The sequence below is a fragment of the Canis lupus genome, chromosome 3, assembly GCF_011100685.1.
Source record: "Canis lupus familiaris isolate Mischka breed German Shepherd chromosome 3, alternate assembly UU_Cfam_GSD_1.0, whole genome shotgun sequence".
NCBI lineage: Eukaryota > Metazoa > Chordata > Mammalia > Carnivora > Canidae > Canis > Canis lupus.
In genome coordinates this window covers 56,654,619-56,678,744 of record NC_049224.1, presented here as the reverse complement: position 1 = coordinate 56,678,744, position 24,126 = coordinate 56,654,619, and the positions used below count along the sequence as shown (strand labels likewise).

General features: G+C 36.8%; 1 long non-coding RNA gene across 2 annotated transcripts in view; it reads left to right on the top strand.

Moving 5' to 3' along the window:
- LOC111095235 overlaps window positions 1-24,126 on the top strand; it is a 39,648-nt gene that overhangs the window by 10,630 nt on the left and 4,892 nt on the right. Inside the window, exons 7-9 of one of the 2 annotated variants that reach the window (XR_005357110.1) lie at window positions 789-964; window positions 4,791-5,006; window positions 19,072-19,345. This is a non-coding gene — a long non-coding RNA (uncharacterized LOC111095235). Of the gene's footprint in view, window positions 1-788; window positions 965-4,790; window positions 5,007-19,071; window positions 19,346-24,126 lie in introns of those variants that run through there. The other variant, XR_005357111.1, reaches the window with a different exon arrangement.

Sequence of the window (24,126 nt, the reverse complement as noted above, 5' to 3'; positions counted from 1 at the left end):
GAAGGGATGCTGGCGCTTGTACGTGAAAATCCCAGTGAGACATAAGACTCGGGTGTAGGTCACTGGTCTGGTTCCACAAGTTCTTTTACATCTTTGGATCTTAGATTTGATGAGCTGTGCTTGTCTGCTTGGGTCTGCTAGGATTACTTGAGCCCCTTTGAATTTCAGATAGCATCGCCACTCCCAGGATTATCTGCAGGTTTTGTTCTAAGTGGAGTACAGAGCACGGATGGTTTAATAGGCATCACATTTGTCCTAGAAAAGATTGAGCTCCGAGTCTGTTGCAGAGGAGGAACTGAGGTCAGAGGGGGTGACACCTTGATGACTACGGCATGAGTGATCCTCGGTCACTGTGCAGGTCCCTTCTTCCTCCCAGTCATGGGCACACAAGGGAAATGGGAAATGGGAACAAGGGAGCATCTCTGTCCCTGCAACAGATGGGAGGATGCAACCTCCCATCTCACCGCTCCTCTCTCAGCTTTGCATCATGGGACTTGTGGAAACTTCAGAACACCTGTGAATCCTAAGACATCATACACAAAATGTGGCATTTGTGAACATGTATGAGGGACAGATAATTGTCAACAGATTCTTAAGCATATTCAGGACTCCCCAAAGATTAAGAACTATAAGCTGCACCAGGACAACTGGCCCATGGCCTTGTTTTATGTATACCTGAGTAAAAAGATGGTCAGTAAATTCAGTTTCTGGCTTTGGGAATTTTGATTCTTTCCCTCAAGTTTATTGTTTTAAATAAAGTAGTAATGATTTTTTTTCCACTCTGTAAGGGACATCTGTGGGTCATCGGAGAGCCCTGCAAGAAGCTACATAGCCTACTAAGGGTCCTGCAAAGGGAACACAGACCACACATCAGCATTTATTGAGGATCTGCTCAAACATGGAAGCCCGAGTCTCTAAGGAAGGATGGTGACCCTTATGTGATAGAGGAAGAGATGGAAGCTTGGTATGTTTTCACCAGCATTTCACTGTCACAGCTCTGACCTCTCTGACTCTAAGCCCACAATCTTGTTTTATTAAGCAAAATGTATCTTGTTTTCTCAGATTACATGTTTATTATAGAGTAAATTAGAACTAACACAAAGAAATCACTCTGTTATCACCATAGTATGTTTCCTTGTCATAGACTAGATCTAGAGGCATAAATATTGACATAGGCATTTCCGAGATTGTGATTATACCAAATGTACAACATTTTATTCTGCTTTATTTCACTTAACACGATAACGTGAGTATTTAATGTTTACTGACAACATATTCTTAATGATTACATTATATTCTAAGGCAAAAAAATCCTGGCATCATGTATGTACTAAGTCATTCAATTACAGTTGTAGAGGAAAATCATTTACAACATTGTATGATTTCCATGAATATTTGTAAGCATAAAGGCTGTAGAGTTACTTTCTGATGGTAAAATTCTAGAAATTGTCACAGGTCACGAACCTTTTTTGAGTTCCAGTTTTGTATATGTATGTATACAAATGTACCAAAATAGCTCCCAGGAAAGTGAAGTTTATTTACACACACACACACAACAGTTTTTCTGTTTTATCTGTTTCGTGCATATTTGTCAGTACTGCAACCTGCCAAATTCATAAATTCAGTCCATTTGATTATTTAAAATAGTATTTTATGGAACAGAGCAGCATGGTAGAGTACGAAGAGTACAGCTTTGGAGCTGGAGAGCTCGCTGTGAAGTAGCTGGAACTTGACCGGTATGTGGTCTGTAGATAAGTCATTTACCTTGCCCCATGCCTCAGTTTCCTGACCAGTGACATTTGGAACATGACACCTGCTTGGTGGGCCTGTTGTGAACATCAGAAAAAAAAAAAAAAAAGAACTAATGGAGGTAAGTGGCACTCAGTAAGGAGAGGTACTGCAGTCTCGGTAAACCTTCCAATTTCCAACATTTGATCGACCAGCCATGTCCAGCCCAACTTGAACTTTCATGTCCATTTTCCCCTTGACCGCAGGTTCTTTGAGCTGAAAGGATTGAGTTCTCATTTAAAAAAGGGAGTATTGCCTCTGTAGGTTCTTCTAGCAGATCAGAGTAGGGAGGTGAGGCGGAAAGGATGCTGCACCCCAGGCAGCTGCTCCTAGAAGAGGCATGGCTGTGAGTGTCTGAGGCAAAAGTCAGGCCATCCCAGAAGAGCCAGGAGGATCTGACGCACAGCCGAGGGGCCACACCACGGACAGGGTTCAATGAAGCAGGGGTACAGGAAGAACCTTGGGGTATAGGAAGAAAATTTATATGTACTTTTTAATTTAAGGAAGTTTAAAAAAACATAACTAAGCTAAAAATATATACAAATAAAAATATTTGTATTTTTTAAAGATTTTTTTAAAAGATTTACTTATTTATTTATTTATTTATTTATTTATTTATTTATTTATTTATTTATGATAGACTAGAGAGAGAGGCAGAGACACAGGAAGAAGGAGAAACAGGCTCCCTGTGGGGAGCCCGATGTAGCACTTGATCCCAGGACCCCGGGATCACGACCTGAGCTGAAGGCAGATGCTTAACCCCGGAGCCACCTGGGTGCCCCTAGGCTAATATTTAAGTACAGATCCTAGCATTTGCAGTTGGCCACATGCTAACCAGTTATGTATGTGAAGAACCTTCCTCTGAGACAGGAAGTTGCAGCATAGGGGTGGGCTGAGCACGCGCTTGCTTACCTGCTGGCTTTCAACATGCATTTTACATGTGTCCCCACCAAGTGAGTTCACAGATCACAATCTTAGGTGGAGCATGTACAGACATGTATACATACAGAGTAAGTATAAGGTTACCTGTAGGACTTATGTTTTATACAGAGTTGTATACATGTGTACCCATTTATATAACATTATATAAAGAATTTTATGTATCTATAGGAATATATAAAGTGCTACTAGTATTTAGATGTGTAAAACTATGTTCAAAATTTTATATATGATGTAAGTATATACATAATCCTGATTATGATAGGATTATCAATCTGTATAGAGCTGCATTTAGTGAGTACATAGATGATTTTATACATGTGTATATACAAATACACATAATGTATATATCATATAAAGTATTAATGTACTATTGTGCATATATTATTTTGCACATATATATAATGTGATTAAAGTATATTTTATAAGAAAATGTTTATGGATATAATTATGTATATATGCAAAGGCTTATATATGTGTGTCTGTGTCTGTCTCATATATATATCTCATATATTCTGTAACTACAAAGAGTTTCTTTGATTGCCCTGGAGTAACATACTTGGAAAGTTTTCAAAATTGAAGATGTCTGCAAATTTTTAGTTTTAAGTAGATGGATATTCCGAATTCACTAATACTTTCTGTGATGATAAATGACTCTGAGAACCTCACTCAGTAGGTATTATAAATGCACAATCTGCTCCTTCAAAGTAAAAAAAGTTTTAACAGAAACTAAGAAGGCAACTACTTTTCGGAAGAAAATCATAAAATGGAAAGAGCACCTTGATACAAATATGATGTTTGGAATCATTTTCATTGTTATGCAGTTTTGTTCTGAAATTTAAGGGTGTTACCTATAACAACATTCGGGTCTGCAGGCTCTAAAACCCTGAAGTGGAATTTTCTGGTTAAATACTAAATAGCTGGGCAGCCCGGGTGGCTCAGTGGTTTAGCGGTGCCTTCAGCCCAGAGTGTGATTCTGGAGACCCAGGATCGAGTCCCACATTGGACTCCCTGCATGGAGCCTGCTTCTCCCTCTGCCCATGTCTCTGCCTCTCTCTCTCTCTGTGTCTCTCATGAATAAATACATTTTAAAAATCTAAAAATAAAAAAAAAAACCTAAATAGCTTCAGTGGGCTTTGAACCCACTAAAAATATGCAACTAGTTTGCCAGAGCACCTGATTCCCACAAGGAGCGAGGGAAATGTATTAACTAAATTTAACAAAGTACTGTGCATAATGGGTGAACGGATCTAGTCCGTTTTAGCCAAGGATACACTGATTCCTTTTTAGACCTTTGAATCTTTATGAAACAGCTCCTCAGTTCTGAGAAGCATTAAAACAAAGTCTGGAAGATGAATTTAGAAGCTTCTTTGAATGACTGTGTTGAAAATGTAAACCAATGTTTTCCAGAAATGATACATCTTCTCACAAAACATTATTGATATTTAGTAAAGGGGATTGGTAATATTTATGGAGGGCAAAATAGATTGTACAATTGAAAAATAATTTAAAGGACTTGTTAATTCATCTTTTCCTCATCCAGTAAAAATTTCTTTGATACATAATTGACATATATTAGGAAGGTAAGGCATGTAATTTATAAACATATATAAGCATGTACTCACATATAAAATTATATGCACAATCTCAATATGTATGTATGTAATAATATGCATGCATATGTGTGTGTACATACATATATTCACACATGTGTATGTAGTATACTTAAATATTTTTAATGCTTAGGGGAGGTCAAGTATGTATTTGGAAATCACTGCCTTTAGTAGAGTAGGTCAGAAAGAACAAGTGCTTTCCCAAGTACATATAGGTAATTTGCTCCACACATAGCTCAGTTACAGGCTTTTACACATCACTTTACTGCTGAGAGACAGAAGGGCAGCTTGCTCCTGGGGTGTCCAGGTAAAGTAATGCTTTTCCTCTCACTTTCTCCAGGTCTTGATAAGTCAAATTAGTGACTTAACTATCAACCTCAATTTTAGCAAAGAGGCAGACTTAAAGGGTCAGTGACAACTGGAATGAAACTAAAAATGCATTTAAAATAGTTCTTCGCAGGTAAATGTTTTACAGCCTCTCTCTGGAGATAAAAGCCTTGATGTGTAGCATTTGCCGATTTTCACGGTGTGACTACCTCCCTTGAAGCCAGTTTCAATACCAACACATCTCTGAATGCTAAGGTTGGAAGAGCTGCACACAACCAGCCCTTGCCAGACAGGATGAGCTGGCTCCAGCACCCACCGCTGAAAAAAAAAATCATTAAAGTAAGTGCACCTTTAAGATTAAAAAGCACCATATGGGCAACAGAATCTCTTTCCCTTTCCCTCTCCACCCCAACCCATGTTACTGCATCAAAGAATAGAGTGGAGTCAGAAAACTGTGTGCCCCAAGTCAACCACTTACTTTTGGGGTCTTATACCAATCACAGCATCATGCTGGGCCTGTTTCCTTTTCTGTGAGATGAGCATGACACTAGCTCTCCCACCCAGCTTCCAGGATTGTCCTGAGGACCTAATGCTGTCCTGTGTACAGATTAACTTCTCATAACTTCATCCTGTCCATCAGGCAAACATTTCTCAAAGTTGAACTCTAGAGCCCTGTCAAAAAGGCAGATAACCAAGTGCATGAATTGTGAGCCGGAAACTAGGAAAATATAAATGATGAATCATCTAGCAAAGGAATGTCATGCCCAGTGCCTCCTGCAATTAGGGCTTCTAGCGCATTTTATTTTTCTTGATTTCTCTAATCATATGCAGTTCTTCTGTAATTAACTGGCTACTGTTCTTGAATGAGTGGAAAAACTATTTGCTAAAGGCAAAGACTTGATAATATTCACACAAAATTGTGTGCTTCTCTGACATATGCTGTTCTTAAAGTCAGCTGCTATTTTTGTATACATCCCATACACCAAACCCCTGCAGGAATATTCTGAAGACTCGCCTGCTTGCTGTCTGTCGATTACCTTGTAGAACGTGTATTATTAATGGCAGCAATTGCTTTCTGACCTCCTTGCCATGATCCATTTCCATCCATTAAGGCATTACATTATCCACTTTAGCAAAACATGAATCATAAATGAAATATTGATTTTAAAAATCACCAACTGCTTTACATTAAAAACACAATTCTTATAAAGTAAAATTTCTTCTAAACTGAAGTGAGAATTCATACCATTTAAAGACGCAATGTAGCTCAAAGACTGCACAGTGATCAAATAAATACATTCATGTGTAGTTTCCTTTTATGATAGCTTTATTTTTAGGATCTCAAAATTATTTGTTCTTTGAATTTATCATTACTGAATTGCATACATTTGGATCAATCTATATCTTTTATTAAAGCAAATAAGTATAAGTTTTTAAAACTGCAAATCTTCTTTCTCACTGTGCATTGGAGAAATTAGGGCTCTGTTTCCAAAACAAAAGTGAGGACCATTCAGCAAGGGAGTGATTTTAGAGTAAGGCACTATTACCAAATGTAATGTAGTATCTTTCATAATGTTAATTTTCTTTGCAGCATAATAGAGGAAATTTGATACTCTGTGACAAGTGAGACACTAGATATTTGTAAAAACATAAACTTGTCTCTCTAAATGGGATAATGTGAGACAAGTGTTTATATCTATTATGATAGATGATCAGCTCTCTTGGACAGGCTTCACCCCAACATCTGAGAAGGATTATGGCTTATGTAGGGAGGAGTTGGCTGACTCTATAAAAATAAAGTCCAGTGCTGAGAAGCTGTATCCCTGAACCAAACATTACCCTGAAAGGATGCTAATTAAAAGGAGGGATTGTGAACTTGGCCATGTGCTGACCTCACTTTTAAAGCATATAGAGATCCTCAAACACACAGAGAAAAGATGATTCTCTCAAAGTGAGACATTCTCATGAGTAAATAGATCTACCTCTATGTCTACACCTATGCCTATATACCTCTTTCTTCAAAAGAAGCACACCTGGTAGTACATGAGCTCTCTCACCTGTGCTGAGACAGCCAGGTAAGTAGACCATGAGTGTGGATGTTCATGACTGTCTTCCTCTAGTCTCAGTAAACAGCACATAAATGGGTGTTCTGATTGATTAGCCACTGCCCACTAATTGGGAAAAAGAGGAGGCAATGTTAGACCCTTTTAAAGGTCTCCTTTGACTTAAAACTCCTGACAGTTATCTTATCTTTTTGGTCAAGAACATGCCATTAGGAAATATCTCTGTGACTTACTTTGGCCAGTGATATGTGAGTGGAAATGAGACAGATTATGTCTGCTTGCTTTGAGAAAGAGAGCATGAAAGCATTTTAAATTCAATACTCAGTGGTTTCTCATGATTTTCCTGGGAATTAGAGAAATAAGAACCTGGGCTGAAACTCAGGTGGAGAGGCTGAGAGGTACCCTTTCCTTGTAGGTGTGGCTAGGGTTTTCCTGTTGAAGGAAATCTTAGGGAAGTTGGTGACATGAGTATATTTAATAGAGGAGTCAGGACCCATGTATTCTTGAGATCCCCTTTAGGAGCCAACACTCAGTTGTAAGAATGATGCACTTTTGGATGCACGGGATGGTTTCTAGAGGCCATAAATTAAAATTGAAATTAGAGATGTCCAAGAAACTTCTAGATGAAAAACCATCTAACTTAAATGTCTTTTAGTCTAAATTCATTAGGGCTTAGATTTACTCCTCAAAATCCCTGAAGACAGGACTTTCATTATATCTCACAAGTAGTCCATCCCATCTGTGGAACAGCTCTGAGAGATGAATTGATGTTTATTTTTTCCATCCTTCTGCTTTCTAGGTGGTACAAAAAAAGTGTAGAACTTTTTCACCTTGATAGACACCTCAATATTTGATGACAGTAATCATGAACACTGTCCCCATTACCCATTCTTCCTCTCCTCATTGCTTTTAAGTGCCTGCCATGCTTTTGGTTAAAATTATTTTATTTATCCAAGGATTAATTTACAAAAGTAATATAATAATCTACTTTTATAAAAATTTAAACAATAGAATCATATCTAAGATAAAATGTTAAAACTCCCTTTTACTACTTTCCACCTTCCTTCCCCATGTTTCTTTTCAGAGGTAAACAGTTTTTTAAGTTTGGTGTATATCCTTCCAGATTCTGTGCCATTCTATATGTGCATATACAGGCACAGAATGTTATGGTTCTTGTTTTTATATAAATTAAATTATATTACAGGTTTATATGTTTCCACTCATATATTTCCATTGAACACTTGTTTTAGAGATGTTGCTATCACAGAACTTATAAAGATACCTCATTCTGGAGCACCTGGGTGGCTCAGCTGGTTAAGCATCTGCCTTCGGCTCAGGTCATGATCTCAGGGTCCTGGGATCAAGCCCCATTTTGGGGGTCCCTGCTCAGTGGCGAGCCTGCTTCTCCTTCTCCCCGCTCTTGCTCTCTCACTATCTCTCACTATCTCTCTCTCTCTCTCTCTCTCTCTCTCTTTCTCTCTCAAATAAATATGTAAGATCTTTAAAAAACATAAAGATACCTCATTCTATTTAATGGCTGCAAAAGTATTCTATAGTACAAATAATTTATTAACATTCCTCTATGGATAGCCATTTAGGTGGTTTCCATTTTTCAGCATTGTAAGCAATGCTAAAATAAACATATTTGTATATGCATCTTTGTGCACATGTTCAAATATTTCTTACAGAATAGATTCTTAGTAGCAGAATTGCTTTTCAGAATGATATGGAAACTGGACTTTTTATAGAGTCTATCTTAGTGTCCTCCTCTTATTCGTACAGCCTCTATGCCATGCTAATTTGCAAACCCATAAGTAACACATACAATTGTCCAATTTCACATGACAGCCTAAGGTGTCATAGACAGATACTGGTTGCAGAAGCAGATTGCTACCAGTATAAGTGAACATAAGATATATAGCAATGGCTTCAGGGCCAGACAATGGTGAGTGATACATGGAGGCTGAAGAGTTAGTAACCCACATTACACAGTGGTAAAACATCTGGTCAATTTGTTTCTCTGATAACTTGGGAAGCAGATAATATACCAAATGAGCAGATGACTTTAGGCAAAGAGATTGGGAAACAAAATGCTAGCAGCAAGACTTGGTTGTTATTGGCTGCATTTGGCAAGGTAATAAAGAGATGAGCTCACACAAGGATTGCCAGTTTAAAGGGATTAAAGGGACTGATGTCTAGAGATTTCTGGATTAAAAAATGAAAAATAAGACTATTCCTCATCTCCAGATCTTTGATCAATAAAGGCCAACTAATATTTAGCCTTGTCCCGTGGCAATGAGTACACTTAGTACCCTAGGGTAAGCACTAAGAAAAACTTATCACGTACACAAGCATTCTTGTAAAAATGCATAAATTAATTGTACTGTGACTACACAATCAGACAAATCCAGGATCCCATGTTGAACTTGCTCCATCAGCCTATGTCCATAAACAAGACATAGGACAGTCCCCAGACAAATCATGACAGATATGTAATCTGAGAAAGAAACAAACTTTAGAAATTATAAAACAGAGATTTTGAGATTTCTTGTTATCATAGAATAACTTAGCATAGGCTGATTGATACAGGGATGATAATAATTAAAGTGTTCTAATATCCTCAAATTATGAATTTTACAAATTAATTAATTTTAGACTTTATTAATTATTCATAGTATGTTCTTAGGAATAACTATTAAAAATAGAAGCAAGATATATAACATCCATTCCAGTAAGAAGAAGAATAAGAAATAAAGTCTCAATTACATTAAAAAAGGGGGGGGAAGTCATAAAATGAAAATATGAGAAATAAAAAGGACAAGTAGTAGAAAATATACAAATATATCAATATATCAATGATAATGATAAATGTAATAGACCAAGCTCAAATTAAAGTTAAAAAACAAAGACTCTGAGTTTGCATTAAATTAAACAAAGTTCAGCCATAAGCTGCTTATAAATCACACACCTAAAATATAAAGAAAGAGAAAATTTGAAAGTAAAAGGATTAAAAATGGTATATCAGACAATGATAAACCCAAAGGAAGTTGTGTCAATTGCACATAAAATAGATGTTAATAAGACAAAATAGGCTTTAAGACAAAAGGCATAGAGAGGTAACATACATGGTAATAGAAGTTTTAATTCACAAGAAGGCACAACAGTTCTTAACATGTATGTACTTAGTAACATGGCCTCAAAAATATAAAGCAAATATTAGCAAAATCATGGGGAGAATTTTACAAACTCTTCATTTCAGTGATATACTTAAATACAACTCTCTCAGTTACTCATAGATTCAGTAGAAATATAAATTTAAAGAAGGTATCAAAGAAATAGAAATACATTTTTGTCAAGCAATGAAGACATTTATAAAAATTGATCACAGTTTGGGGTGTAAAGCATATTTCAATGAAATAAAAAGAATTGATGTCATACAGATCATGTCCACTGACACAATGCATTTTAGAAGTCAATATCAAATGAAGAAATAAATCCTCATATGTTTGGAAATTTAAGATACCCTTCTTAAGTAATCTTGGGTCAAAGAAGAAATAAAAATGAAAACTTGAAAATGCCAAGACTGAATGGCAATTAAAATACTACATATCAAGAGGCACCTAGTGGCTCAGTTAGTTAAGTGTACAACTTTTGATCTTGGCTCAGGTCATGATCTCAGAGTCATGGGCTCTGTACTCAATTGGGGGTCTGCTTGAGATTCTTTCCCTTTATCCTTCCTCTGCTTGCTGTCTCTAAATAAATAAATAAATAAATAAATAAATAAATAAATAAATAAAATCTTTTAAAAAGGACTACATATTAAGCACATGGAAGAGAGTAACAGCTGTATTTTCACACAAATGTATGACCTAAAATGTTAATTTTTGAAAAGAAGAAAGGATGAAAATTAGTGAAGTATAAAATAATGAAATTAGGGAAAAAACAACTGAATAAGTAGAAATCAAATAAATAAAAAGGATCATAAAAACCAAAAGTTAGTTCATTGAGAAATCTAAGAAAAGGGACATAATTCTAGTAATAATGACAAAGAAAACAGAAAGAAGGGCACAAATATCAATATTAAGAATTTTAAAAAGTTATATTGCAAAAAACTTATAATATTTCATGCAAAAAGATAAATTAATGCCAATGAGTTTAAAACTTGGATAAAATACACAGATTTTTTTAAAAAAATTAACAAAAACTAAAACCAAGGAGAAATGGAAAGACTGATAATTTCTAATGCACTACAGAAACAGAACTGATAGTTAACTTACCATGAGAAGAATACCAGAGCCAGATGTTTCCCAAGCAAGTCCCAACTTTTTTAGGAAAGATCATTCCAATTTTATACAAACTATTTTATGGAACTGACAAGAAGAGAATACTTCCAATTCAATCTATGAAGCCAGTGTAATATTGATAACTGGCAAAAAAAAAGAATATCATTAGAAAGAAATATTATAGGCCAGGTGCCTAGATGGCTCAGTCAATTAAGTGTCTGCCTTTGGCTCGGTCACGATCCTGGGGTCCTGGGATCAAACCCCACTTCAGGTTCCCTGCTCCATGGGGAATCTGCCTCTCCCTCTCCTCTGCAGCTCCTCTGCTTGTGCCCTCTCTCTCTCTCTCTCTCTCTGTCAAATAATTAGCTAAAATCTTTTTAAAATAGATTATAGGCAAGTTTAAACATAAGTGTAAACACAGAAATTAAAAAATATACCAGTAAACTGAATTCAGCAACATATAAAAAGATATAATGAAAGAATTGGGGTTATTCCAGACATTTAAGTGGTTTTGCAATGGAAAAAAAAATCTATACATGCAAATGCAGAAGGAATGACACAGTTAGAAAAATCACCATTGTGCAACTCCTAATGAAGTAATCTCCCTTAGCAATGATCATCAGTAGACTCTAAGACCACTAGTGAAGGATTGATGGCCAGTGTGTCATGGAAGGATGAGGCTGACACCATTTGAACCCCAGGGATTCATCTTAGCTTGACTTAGAGCAACAACAGGACCCAACAGGAGGTATATAGCACCACTGGGAAATATTCTTAATAGATTGGAACCTGAATCTAGAACCTTGTATCTTAACCACCAGTTTACAGGAAATCCAAGGGAGAAACAAGCTAGATGATGATACAGAAGAGCAATCAGCCAAATCCCTGACCTAGTTTCCACAAGTCAGTGACATAAAGAAAAGAAAGAAACATTTTTGTAGAATAAAAAAGCAACAAAACAAAAATGTCCTTCAGGGGCATTCTGAAATATTCATGGGTGAAACAGCATGACTTCTGTCTTGCCATAATCAAATAATGGGTTTAATTGAGGGAATAATTGAAACAAGATTAACAAAATACACTTAGGGTTTGTTACTAAATGATGGGTACATGGTGGTTCGTTTACATCATACTACTCTCAGACATATTTGGAAATTTTTATGATAAGAAGTTTAAAAAAATGAAGTATTATTACTCAGAGAATCAGATTAAATAATGGGAAAAATATGATTATTTGATAAACATCAAAAACCTTTTCGAAAAGTCAACATCTGGGCAGCCCGGGTGGCTCAGCGGTTTAGCTCCACCTTCAGCCCACGGCGTGATCCTGGAGACCTGGAATCAAGTCCCACGTCGGGCTCCCTGCATGGAGCTTGCTTCTCCCTCTGCCTGTGTCTCTGCCTTTCTCTCTTTCTCTCTGTGTGTCTCTCATGAATAAATAAAATCTTAAAAAAATTAAAAAGGCAACATCCATGCAAGATCTAAAAGAGTCTTAGTACACTAGAAATAGGATATTTTTATATATGTTAGAATTACTAATTAAAAAAAACTATATCAAAATACCATACTTACTGCTAAAATGTTAGTAATATCCTTCAAAAAGGAACAAGATAACTATACTCATTATCACTACTTTTTTCAAAGGTTTATTGTACGTACTAGTTAGAGCTAAAAAGTATACTGACACATGTATTCTATGAGCTCATATGCACACTCACACACACAGATAAATAGTTTTTAGATTAAGGTGTAAGCAAGGATTTGGAAAGTAAGAAACAAAACTGTCATTATTTAAAAATTATGACTGTCTATAAAATTCCAAATAATTATCAAATCAATTGTTAGAATTGATAAAAGGACATTTATAAGATCGATATACAAAATGAGATCAATATACAAAAATTCATTGCAGATTCTATAAGCAACAACAATTTAAAGATGAGATCTTTTTCTAATAGCAATGTATGCATGTATATCCCCAAGGAATAAATTTAACAAGAGATGTGTAAGACTTTTATGAAAACAGTGATTAAATTCTACTGGAAGACATTAAAGTTCCATGAATACAAAGTTTCAATATCCAAAAAATGTCAATTCTTCTCAAATTAATCTATAGATTTAATACAATTACAATCCGAATATCAATAGCATTCTTTCAGGAACATGTCAAGCTGACTTTAAAAGTATTCTCAAGAACAGGTCCTGAATAAAGAGAATAAAGTGGGAGAAAGTGCTATATCAAATAAAATGCGCATAAAGCTACAGTCCGGCGATGTGGGCACAAGTGTAGACAAACTGTTAACCATTGAACATAATAGTGAAACCAGAAACAAAGCCACACACAAACATATCTGAGGTACATAACAGATAACCAAGGAAAAGATAAAAATAGTCAATGGTTCTGGAACAATTGATCATTCTTGTGAAAAAAATGAAATTGAATCCCCAACTCATGCACAAAAATCAATTTCCATTAGATTAAAGTCTAAAATGTAAAACACTCTTAAAAGAAAGCAGAAGTAAATATTCTTATGATCTTGGGATGTGAAAGATCTATTTAAATAAGAAACAAAAGCATTAACCTTTAAAATGTTCATCAGTTCAATTGCATTGATATTAAGATATCACCATAATTAGAGTAAAAAATAAGTTAACAACTTATTGTATGAATACAATATAATACAACTTATTGTATTGTGCTTATTGTAACTTATTTTTGTATGTACCATGTGTTAACAAAAGGGAAAACTATATCTGCCAAATATAACACTTGAATGACTAACTGGAACAAAGAATCCTATAAATGAATACCGAAAAATAAGCAAACCCACCTGAGTGGTGTTGTCCAATTCTAATGAACATACAAATCCCCTGGGAATCTTATTTTAACGGAAGCTGGATCTGGCATAGGGGCTGAGATAGTGCATTTGTAACAAGCTCTCAGATGATGCTGAAGCACGTGTCAGTAGTCAGCATGTTGAATATCAAGGCAACAAGAAAATCAGCAGAAGATCTAAGTGAGAATTTCATGAAAAATGAACCACAAGTGGTCAATTTAAAAAAATGAAATGATGCCCAGTTTCATTAGTAATCAGCAGAACAATGTCACAAAATTTGAAAATTCTGACAATTTCAAAGGTTGCCAGGAGTGTGAATTAACAAAAACTCTTATGCTGATAGTGCAAGTTTGCTTTTGTTTGATTAGTGAAGGCACTTTGTTAATAGAACTAACACAGTGTTATTTGCTTAAATAATAAAATATTTTATATTTTATATATATAAATGAATATATATATATAAAATGAAATGAATGAATTACAGGTGCATATAACCACATGGGTACATTTTAAAGTATAATTTTTGGTAAAAAATAAAACATCACAGAAAACCCAAAGTTAGGTAACAAAAAAATAAAAATAAATAACATATTGCTTGGAGATGTGTTTATATATGATACTATTTTATAAAAAGCAAAGAAATTGTTAGAATTATGGTCAACTCTGGAGAAGAGGCACAGACAAGAAAGTATACAGAAAGTACACAGGCTCTAGTAATATTTGAACTATGTGTGTTGTGATTTCACAGATATTCCTGTAATTACTACATTTCATAATATATGTCTATTACTTATATAATTGTATGTATCATGTGTTTACAATAATAAAATTTAAATAATATTATAAATATGAAGTTCTGTGTTTATAAATAGATATATTTACTTTCTTGTGTATTGGTGTGTGTCCCCATCTTGAGCTAAACTATTTAAAATCATTTAAAGTAGGGGATTAAGAGGTACAAACTCCCCGATATAAACTAAATAAAAGTCTTGGGGATGAAAAATACAGCATAGGGAATACAGTCAATAATATTGTCATAATGTTGTTTGGTGACAGATGGTGACTCCATTTATCATGGTGAGTGCTGCGTAATATATAGAGCTGTTAAATCATATATGTTGTTCACCTGAAACTAATATAATACTGTAAGTTAATTATACTTCAATAAAAAATCATTCAATGTAAAAACACTTCAAGAAACATTTATGTAGTTCTATAGAGATTTAGATTAAAACACTTTCACATACGCATAGGAAGATATATTTAAATTATACCTCATAAATAAAAAATTGATTTATTTTCATATTTAGTGCAGAAGCCTCTATCTTATATTTAAAGAGTTAAAATAGAAAAAGAAATTGACATATGACACTTGGGTAATCCTATACAGATACTGATGCAATGATCTTTCATATAGATCATTCTTAGAGATAACAGATACTATTCATATGCAAATAAAAATGTACTTACAAATATCTACACAAATTTACATGATCCCACACAGGTAGATTTACAGATAGATTTGCAGAATTTTAAACAAACCCTATATCCAGACATATGTATTAATCCCATATAGTCTCAAATATATGTGTTTACATATAATCTTAAATAAGATATATATATATATGCAAATACATATGGGAATTCTATTTACATAATCCTATATCAATAGTGACACAGATATTTTCATGATCCCACAAAGGAACAGAAGCTAATACATTAAATAATACCATACTAGGTAGTATGTACTGAGGATTTACTGAGACACTATATACTAAACATACAAAGTTATAGAGAGCAATTCATGTAGGTAATCTTGTACAGGTATATTTAATTATGTACTCTAAACAATTACTGATATAGTAAGATTTTTGTGATACTAAACAGATACCCATACATTTACAGAACACTAAATGTTATACACAACTGATAAATCATTTAACACAACATCTGAAATTAAGTATGTACTTTATGTTGGCTAATTGAATTTATATTTTTAAAAAAGAACACTAAATGTATTAGTGTTCTATAGGTCAAGCTATGTAATTTGGTATAAATACGTAATTTATTCTATAATCTGAAACAGAATCAAAGAAAGATTTGGAACATCATCTAAAGATATGGATATATTTGCATAATCATAACAAACTTCCCATTTCACATAATCAATCTGGCAATAAGAAATTTAAAAAATCCCTTATGAAGATACAGATATATTAAATAATCCATCAGAGAAGTAGACTCCTATATATCTGTCTATATATTCCTGAGCAAATAGATATATATTTATATAAGTCCATACAGGAATTTCTACACATATATATTTATATTATATATATTAAAAATATCTAGAGATATATATATTAAAATATCTAGAGATGCATTTTCATAACTAATGATGCAAAAGATATATATCTTTATATATATGTATGTATGTATTTATATATTTATCTGCATATATGTAACATATATATTCCTACCCTTAGATAAACTTACACAGTTAAATATATAATTAAGCATGATCTTAAATAGATGCAGAATCAAAACCCTATCCTGGTACAGATTAAAAATTCAATTAATAATACTATATAGTCAAAAACTCTATATTCATAATCCCAATGAATCTATAGCTATAAAATCATATATAGTTGCATAAAAATAAATCATAATCTCACCCAGATCCACATTTGGGTCAAGGTTTATGCTCTTAATCCTGTCCATAACCTAGTCTCCAACCTCATACCAGTGCACACCTGTGATTCCATTCTCACCTACTATCAAAACCATACCCTAACCTCAGCTCTTCCCCAATTTTGTATACTATCTCAATCTTAACTCACATACGTGTACATACTTACCCAATTATACCCACAATCTGATTGTGTATTATTACTCCTTTATAAATTAACATCTTCATATTCCTCTATACATAGCCATACATATGCCTAGTCCTCTATGTACATAAACAAATGTATATTTAAAGATATGTTTACATATACCTGGGTATCAATACATGTATATGCTTAGTCCTATATATACTTAATTTGATATAATAATACTTAAGCTTATCTATCTGTTTGAATATATATGTTTCTATATAGACACATAATTTTATTATACACATAAACACACATACAGTTTTTTGTTTGGAAGGAATTATATTTGTCTTGCAACAATTGAATCATATATTTTCCCACTTCCTTTTTCTTTCCTAAAAATACCTTGGGATAGTTTTCCAAATCAACTGGTGGGCATCTAATTCATTCTTTTGATAGGCACTACTTTTGTTCTCCGTTTTGCCCCAACTAACAAATGTAGTAAATATCTATGGATATAGATTCTTTTTTTTTTTTAAGATTTTATTTATTTATTCATGAGAGACACAGAGAGAGAGGCAGAGACACAGGCAGAGGGAGAAGCAGGCTCCATGCAGGAAGCCCGATGCGGGACTCAGTCCCAGGTCTCCAGGATCACGCCTTGGGCTGAAGGCAGCGCTAAACCGCTGAGCCACCTGGGCTGTCCTGGATAGAGATCCTTATATACTGTGGCTTCTGTATCTAGAGAAAATTTTCCCAGGAGTGAATGTCTGGGTCATAAGCTATACATTATTTTAATACATGTTGTCAGATTGCTTTCCCAAGAAGATAAACAGTTTACTTTGCCACCAGCAATGTGTAAGAGTACTTTTTCTGTTGGTTCTTACCAGCAACCATTATAAATCTTTTAATTCTTTTTTACTAGTCTATGAATATTTAGTGTTCTTTGTTATTAATTCAATTTTCATTTCCCCAGCTACTGATAGATGTGAGCAACTTTTCCTATTTTTTGAGCCTTTTAGTGTTGTTGCACTGTGAATTATCAACACTTAGCTCACTTCTCTCTTGAATTATTCCATACTTTCTCAACTTATAGGAGTACTTTTTATATTATAAGTAGTAATGTAACATCTGTTGTATGAATTTCAATTACTTTACCCAGATCTATTATTTATTTGCCGACTGTCATAAGGTATCACTGGCCCATACAAAAGTGCTTCACTTTTTTTTTTTTATTTTATTTATTTGAGAGAGAGCATGACAGCACAAGCAGAGGGAGCAGCAGAGGGAGAGGGAGTAGCAGACTCCCTGCCGAGCAGGGAGCTACATGTAGGGCTGAATCCCAGGATCTTGGAATCATGACCTAAACCCAGCACAGACACTTAACCTACTGAGCCATCCAGATGCCCCAAAAGTGATTCACTTTAGACATCTGCATTAATTTTGAACCTTTGGGTGGCCTGTCTTGATGAAGGCCTCTCCACCCTTAAATTGCATATGGAGTCTCAAACATTTTCTTGAAATATTTTTTTATCATTTCAATAGTTTATTTAGCCCCTTTGTCTGCTTGCATGTGAACTCCCTTGCTTATTCAAATTGCCATCTACCAATCTGGAGTGATCTGCCTCTTTCCTGGGTCTCTCCTTGTCCTCCTTTTCTGGGTCAAGGTTAGAACATCACCCAGGGAACTCCTGAGCTCGCAAACCAACACCACCAATGATTACCAGAATACCATCACTTCTTTCTGATTTATCCAAACCTGAGAGATGTCAAAATGTTCGACTATAATTATGCTTCGATGAAGCTTTCTTTGCATTTGAAAGAGTTTTTGCTTTTTTACCTGCTATGCTATTTGGTGCTTTATTGTGTATCAGCTTTTTTGGGGAAGGGGGATTCAGGTGAATCGCTTCATAAACTGCCTCATCATCATCTCCTTTACACATCATCGTGCTCCATGCCTTAAGCTCCAGCTCACTTGCTACTACCATTTCAACCTACACTCTGTTTGCATTTGCCCCCGTATCTCTTTTCCACCCCTTTATTTTCAAGCTGTCTTTATAATTTTTTGTTAAATGGGTTTCTTAAAAACAGCACATAGCTGCATTTAAAAAAAATCACAGCCTATATTTATTTTAATGAAAGAATTCAATCTGCTCAAATTTATTGCAATTATTGAGCTAGTCAGCTCTATTCCCTCAATTTTCCTTTGTTACTCATTTTCCACAAGTGTATTTTTTCTTTTACTCATTATTTGTGAGTTTGATCAAAAAAGCATTGATTCTATTCTTTTTATCTTTTGAATTGGAATTTGTGTTATATTTTCTATTTTATTACTGGCTGGTATGATTACCTTTTCTTTCCCATATCTTACATCTGTACTCTACTCCTTTTTTTTTTTCTTCCAGACTCTACTCTTAAAAACTGAAGTGTTACACTTTTTGGAAATAATGACAGTCTTAGTGGGTTATAGACAAAATTATATTCATAGAATGTAACATGCTCATTGTTTATTGAGCACCTATCATGTGCCAGAGACTTCGGAGGTGCTGGAAAGACTTCAGTGGATAAGACAAGTCCCACCCAGGCTGTTTCCACCTGAGCGAGTGGTGGTGCCTCCGGCTGAAGGCGAGCACAGGGCAAGCTCATTGGCTTGTTCATGTTTTTTGAGAGCTTGGAGTCGAGAGTCTATAAGAATAGCAAATATTTATAAATCACTTAACGATTTTCCATTGTTTTATGTGTGTGTGTGTGTTTTTTTTTTTTTTTTTTAAGATTTGTTTATTCACGTGAGACACAGAGAGAGAGGCAGAGACACAGGCAGAGGGAGAAGCAGGCTCCATGCAGGGAACCCGATGTGGGACTCAATCCCAAGACCTCGGGGTCACGCCCTGGGCCAAAGGCAGATGCTCAACCACTGAGCCACCCAGGCATCTCTGTGCGGTTTTTTGCAATGTATCCACTCAATTCATGTTCACAACAGCTCTCTGAAGTAGGTACCCTTGCAGTTTCTCCAGAAATGTGAGGCAAAGAGGAATTTAAGTTTCCCGCGGTTCAAGGCTACGGAGCCACAGGGCCGAGGCGACGTCCTAAGCACGGTCAGTCCAGCTCTCGCTCGCGGACCAAGGTTGGCTCAGACTCTTCCACGAGGTCGCCCGGGGAGTTCATGGAGGTAAGGGAAAGAGGTGTGCAGATGGGACCCACACGGCAGCACTCAGAGCTGCCACAAGGTGGAGGAACCGGCCACGGAGGCTGGAAAGGAATGGCCCTGAGCAGAAAGAAAACCAGGAAGTTGGGGCAGCCCCGATGGCCCAGCGGTTTAGCGCCGCCTTCAGCCCAGGGCCTGATCCAGGAGCCGCGGGATCGAGTCCCACGTCCGGCTCCCTGCGTGGAGCCTGCTTCTCCCTCTGCCTGGGTCTTTGCCTCTCTCTGTGTGTCCCTCATGAATAAATAAATTCTAAAAAGAAAGAAAGAAAGAAAAAGAAAGAAAGAAAGAAAGAAAGAAAGAAAGAAAGAAAGAAAGAAAGAAAGAAAGAAAGAAAGAAAGAAAAGTTGATGTTTCAGGAAAGAATTGCAACACAAAGAAGGCCCGGGCCTCCTGGAAACCCCAACTCTGAGCGCTTCCCAGGCAACCTCTGAAGCCTTGCCCGTCGTGGTCCCGCCCTGATGGCGGCAGGGATCGTTGCATCCGCGGATTTCCCGCAAGGCGGCCATGACGGTCGCATCGGGCTATTTCCTGGAAGTGCCCATAGAGGCTTCCGGAAGTGACGCAAGCGCAATGGGACCCGCATGGGGGTGGGGCGGGACACCGAGGGGCAGGGGTACCCGGGAGTGGGTCCTGGAGGGATGCTGGTCGTGGTGGGGCAATGTTGGGGGCTTGTAATACCTCACTTCCTGTTACACGTTTTATGTGTCGGGCAGTGTGCTACACACCAGCATTGCCATAGGGTTCAACTCAGGAGAAATAAATGTTACATTTTCCATATTCTGTGAGGGAGATGAAGGCTGGGTGGGGGTGGGGCAGGTGGTTTGTGCGAGGCCACAGCTCCTGTGGCTGCTCCGACCTGCTCCCTTGGGCAGCAGAGCCTGTGCTTAGACCTCCTCTCCTCCGTGGTGCTTCCACATGCAAGTGCCAGACCCCAGGTCCCCTGGAGAAGCCAGCTCAGCCAGGGCGTGGAGAGGGCCGACGCAGTCCCTGTGTCCTCCGCGGGGACATGGGGCCAGCCCCCTGGTGACCTGGGGCTTACCTGGCCTTCTACCCCTCCTTGACTCCGCAGCGCTGGCCGACAGGAAACGGCTGATGGCCTGGCTCAGGGAAACTGTCACCCCTGCCAGGCTCCTGGAAAGTCAGGCTGCTCCCACCACTTGAGGCCTGTCACCACCATCCTATAATACCATCTCTGGCCTTAAGAAGGGACTGACAGCTATTATCGTGGACATTCCTGCAGAAAGAGAGAGAGGGGGAGGGAGGGAGGAGAGAAGGAATGAAAGAGAAAGGAAGGAAGAAAGGAAGGAAGGAAGGAAGGAAGGAAGGAAGGAAGGAAGGAAGGAAGGAAGGAAGGGAGGGATACATGTATACCTGGACATTAATGTAATATAAACAAGCAAAAATCCCAGTAGACTTGATCAAAATCAAAGTTTTTAAAAGAGAAAAATGGGCAAATTCTGGTGAATCTCGTTTTTTAAAGCTAGAGAAAGCTCAAGCATGCAACCTTAAGAATAAAGATGATTATACATCTACAGGTACAAAGGATATCTAAATATTATATGAGGATAATATGCCCACACTTATGAAATACATCTGAAAATACAGATAAATTGAATTAACTCCCAGAAATAGATTAATTACCAAAATCAACTCAGGAAGAAGGGGAAAACTTAAATAGACTCAAAGTCATACCAAAAAACTGAAAAGTACTTCTGAAAAGGTACTGAAAGATCTACTCAGATTGTTTTTCAGAAAAAAAAATTTACTAAGTCTTTAGAAAAAAGAAAACTGCATACTTAAGAAACTGTTCCAGGGAATAGGGAAATGTGAAACACTTCGTCATATGAAATCAGCATAACCAACTAGGCAAAACAGACAAAAATAGAACAAAAAAATAAACGATAGAACTACATATATGTCACTTTTGAAAACAGATGCTCATATCACAAAAAAATATGTAATGATTATCTGAGTCTAGTCCAGTAGTAAAGTGAATATTACAAGCTAGGCATAACCCAAGAAGGCAAAGGTGATCCAACCTTAGGAAATATATGGAAAGTATTTACTACATTAACAGATTAAAAATCACACTTCAGTCAAAAAGATGTTGAAGAAAAATATCTAAAGCTGTTCCTGAAAAGAAAAATAAAAAGCACTAACAAAAAAATAATCTTAGTAAACCACACATAGAAGAAAATATTGGGGCGCCTGGGTAGCTCAGTATGGCAAGTGTACAACTCTTGGTTTTGGCTCAGGTCATGATCTTAAGGTCTGAGATAGAGCCCAGCATCAGAGTCCACACTCATCAGAGAGTCTGCTTCAGGATTCTCTCTCTCTCTGTCGCTTCCCTGTGGACATGCTCTCTCTCTCTCTCTCTCTCTCTCTTTCTCTCTAAAATAAATAAATAAATCTTTTTTTAAAAGAAGAAAATGCAAATAAACTAATGAGCAATATTGCAGAAAAAAAGTCTTAGCTATACATATCAGCAATCTCCAGATCAATGGCTAAAACCATAAGGAAGAAGTCTTGAGGCACGTTTTCTAGAAGACCAACAAAAGACTTTTGTCTCATTAGCCAGAATTTCATCTCAAGCTCATTCTTAGACCAATCGCTGGTATTGGGAGTGGGGTTCCAAAGAAAATATGGCCATGTGGAGCTGTGTGGGTCAACCAAAAAAAATCATAATTTCATTAAAAATAAATAAGTATGCCAGTGAGGAAACCAGCAGTATCTGTTAGCGATCTCTATCAGAGACCTGAAATAAACAGCATGTTTAATATATAAATAAATGCCAGAAAATTAGAGGCAGACTTCTTTTTTTTTTTTTTTTTTTTTTTTTTTTTTTTTTTTTTTTAAATTTTTTTATTTATTTATGATAGTCACAGAGAGAGAAGGAGAGAGAGGCAGAGACAGGCAGAGGGAGAAGCAGGCTCCATGCACCGGGAGCCCGATGTGGGATTCGATCCCGGGTCTCCAGGATCACGCCCTGGGCCAAAGGCAGGCGCCAAACCGCTTCGCCACCCAGGGATCCCTAGAGGCAGACTTCTTGAAGTCAGGAACAAGATGGGGCTGCCAGTAGTTACCATTCTGTTAGAAATCTTAACAACTTATTCAATATTGTTTGAGCGCTTACGAGGCACCTGGTGCTGTATTAGGTGCAAAAAACATAGTAATAAGCGAGCCTCAGATTCTGGCATCTAGTAGAAGAAAACAGTAAATACAAAATAACTGCAAGTTATTCTAAAGGTTGTGCGCTAGAAGAAAGGAGCACTTTCTCCAGGTGGATCCAGAAAGTCTTAACTGAGAGATATTTAAGCTGAGAGCTAAGAATTAGAAGGATCTGGAGGAAGAGGCAGCAAATGTTCCAGGAGGGAGAAAATGCCCAGAGGACAGAAAGGGTTGAGGTATCAGTGCCCAAAGGTTGATATAGCTAAAACACAGCAGACAAGGAGATATTTAGTGACATTGGCCAAGGAGGATACCGGCTTGCCCACGGGGCTGTATGTCTCCTAGGAGTTCGGACTCTAATTGCATTGACGGCTACTGAAGGACAAAGTTGGGGAATGCCATGATATGATGCCCGGTTCAGGAAAACCTCTTCTGCTACTCTTTAGAAATGGGATTGAGGAATGCAAAGTAGACACAGGGATTCCAGTTTCAAAGCATTCGCCAGTCACCCATGTGAGAGATGATGGTGGCTGTTATGGGAGTGGCTGTGTCCCTCCTGCCAGATTCATAGTTTGAAGTCTTAACCCCCAGAACCTCAGAACATGGCTGTATCTGGAAATACAGTCCTAGGAAGGCAATGAATTAAAAATGAGGTCATTAAGGTGGGCCCTCATTCAATGTGACTAGTGTCCCTATAAGAGGAAGTCTGGACATATGCACACAAAGAGAGAAGAAAAGGATTAGGGAGAAGATAGTTAGGCACAAGCCAAGGAGAGTGGCCTGGAGCAGATCTTCCCTTGCAGCCCTTACAGGGAGCCAGCCTTGGTGATACCTTCATCTCGGACTCCTAGCCTCCAGATTGTGAGCCAGAAAATTTTTGTTATTTGAGCCCAACTGCCCCCCATCCCCAGTCTGTGGTACTTTGTTATGGCATCCAGGAAACTAATACAGTGGCCTAGACCAAGATGGGGGTAGTAGAAATGTGAGGGGTGGGGAAAAGGCAAATCCACACACATTTTGGATACAGAATCACAGATGCACCGAAGGGTCATCCAATACAATCATACAATGAGATAAGAGATGAAAA